This window comes from Camponotus floridanus, unplaced genomic scaffold, assembly GCF_003227725.1.
Source record: "Camponotus floridanus strain SB8 unplaced genomic scaffold, Cflo_v7.5 scaffold8, whole genome shotgun sequence".
Lineage (NCBI taxonomy): Eukaryota > Metazoa > Arthropoda > Insecta > Hymenoptera > Formicidae > Camponotus > Camponotus floridanus.
In genome coordinates, this window is record NW_020229849.1 from 292,515 (window position 1) to 295,440 (window position 2,926).

Consider the following 2,926-nt stretch of genomic DNA (forward strand, 5'->3'; position numbering starts at 1 on the left):
TAAGCATTTTAAGTATAGGAACCGTGGGTCGGCGACGCTTAGTTACGGCGTGACAAGGGTTTAATTAAATTGTTACAATGTCTGCAATACAATGATTTTATTCGGTTAATTTTAGATGTTTATAATAAATGTTCGAAATTACGACCGCCAACGTTTCGACAAAAATCAGAACGACGGAGCAATGATTCCCGCGTTCTTTGGAATATTCCAGGAGTTTGTCGGATAGTTTCAGACGCCTCAACGATACGAGCGACCAGATCCTCCTCGGATTCAACCGGTTCGGAATAAATCATATTTTTCATTGCACCCCAGAAGTAGAAATCGAGAGGCGTCAAATCTGGTGACCTTGCAGGCCACGCCACAGGTCCACCCCGCCCGATCCATCTGTTGCCAAAAGTCTCTGTCAGATGAGTGCGTGCTTCAGCCGTAAAGTCCTTCTGATTTTTGTCGGAACGTTGGCGGTCGTAATTTCGAACATTTATTATAAACATCTAAAATTAACCGAATAAAATCATTGTATTGCAGACATTGTGACAATTTAATTAAACCCTTGTCACGCCGTAACTAAGCGTCGCCGACCCACGGTTCCTATACTTAAAATGCTTATATTGATTCCTTCTTTCATCACACAAATTTATGGCACTTAATTTTTCAACACCCTGTATACCGGGTGTTTCAGACCACCCGTACACCCCATTTTAAAGCAAAGGAAGTGGTTATTTTGAAAAATGTTTCAGACAAAAGTTGTTGAAGATAAAGTAATGCATTACATGGGTAAATTTGATTGACCTTGGGTGGCGTCGTGAAGGTCATGTCAAGGTCGACTTGAATTTTTTAAATGGGAACCCCTATTTTTCATTGCATATTCTTGTAGCTTATCTCGAGAGCTTTCCAAAACACTATAATTAAGTACCTTTTTATTAAGTACTTTTTGAGTTATAAGGCTTGAAATAATTTCTTAATTTTACATAAACCATAAAATATCTAGTAAACCATTCATTTTTCGATTATCTTACCTTCATACTTTTATGTACAAAATAATGAGAGGAATCAATTGGTGTAAAGAAAACATACAGTTGTTTTTAAGAAAAAATATGGAATTGTTAATTGCAAATTACATATTTTTCCTTAGAAACAACTATGTGTTTTCTTTACACCAATTGATTCCTCTCATTATTTTGTACATAAAAGTATGAAGGTAAGATAATCGAAAAATGAATGGTTTACTAGATATTTTATGGTTTATGTAAAATTAAGAAATTATTTCAAGCCTTATAACTCAAAAAGTACTTAATAAAAAGGTACTTAATTATAGTGTTTTGGAAAGCTCTCGAGATAAGCTACAAGAATATGCAATGAAAAATAGGGGTTCCCATTTAAAAAATTCAAGTCGACCTTGACATGACCTTCACGACGCCACCCAAGGTCAATCAAATTTACCCATGTAATGCATTACTTTATCTTCAACAACTTTTGTCTGAAACATTTTTCAAAATAACCACTTCCTTTGCTTTAAAATGGGGTGTACGGGTGGTCTGAAACACCTGGTATATATAACGCTGGCTCTTACAGATTCGGCCATTCTGACATTTAGTTCGTCTTCGAACTATGTCCGTCTAAACTAAACTTTTATCCATGGTTTAATCTTGTCTGAAGAAAGAATGGTATTCATTGGTTTTTGCGTAAGATTATAGCCTGGTATATCGGTTACTACGAATCGATTTTTCTTAAGTACAGTCTTAATTTGATACGGACCCTTGTATTTCGTTAGCAATTTTTGATTAACGCCCGGTTTATGCTGCAAAATTTTGACAAGTACAAAATCTCCTTCTTTATAACGTGTGGGCTTTTTATGTGTTCTATCGTAACGGATCTTGTTATACTCTTGGACAGCTCGATTTACTATTTGTGCTGCATTACGTAATTCCAATTTTTTGTTTTCTATATCGACGTCTAATTGTGTTAATTGATTAATTAAATCTCTAAGCTCGTTATCCGATCTTTGACGCTGATCATAGTCTAATAGTATTTTACTCGGATTAGTGTTAATCGATTTGTGCAGGGTGTTATTTATAACAAATTGTACGTTATATACCTAATACATTTTTCCAATCTTTCGTATTTTCGGTTAGTTTTGACAATGTAGATTTTAGAAATCGATTCACTCTTTCGACTTAGCCCACGGAGAAGCAACAGCAGTCATAACATGTTTTATCTTTCTCTCGTTTACAAAGTGAGCAAAATTTTTAGAAGTAAACGCAGTACCGCGGTCGCTAATAATTCGTTCAGGCAAACCAAATAAATCGAAAACAATGTTTAAACTAAAATAAACAAAGTTAAAGGCTCCTCTAAATTAACAAATCAAAATTAATAGTGAAAGGCAGTTAAGAGCCAACGCAGTTGTAGGGCGTGGATAGAATAATTTCCAGAACAGCGACTTGATTTTAACGATCCATTCGCTTTATTCCAAACGTTTCGGACTCGATTCGAGCCTTCTTCAGTGATTCTAATACAAACCAAGAAAAATAAATAAATCAGATGAGAACAGGTTTGTTATTGCCGACCACATTTTTACATTATCACCGTTACCGTTCGAATTATCCGCTCATTCGATTGTTAGCGTGTCGATTATTTCGTGTCGTTTCTGCTGGTCCGTCTCTTGTCCGAGTGAGTGAGTGATCTTTGACGATAGTTAATGAATTTCTCTCTTTTTTAAGATGTGTGACTAGTTTTGATTATATTTATTTTGTCAGTGCATCGCTCTTCGCGCTTTGTACCGTTGAGAGGGCTTTTTGCATCGTACGTTCTCGGATGAATCAGCCTTGACGAAGTCGCGTCACTTCTATAGACCATGTATGCTTGTGATTATGCTTCCTCCTTTCTATTGTATTTTATTGATACTGCGTTTTTATTCTGTTCTATTATT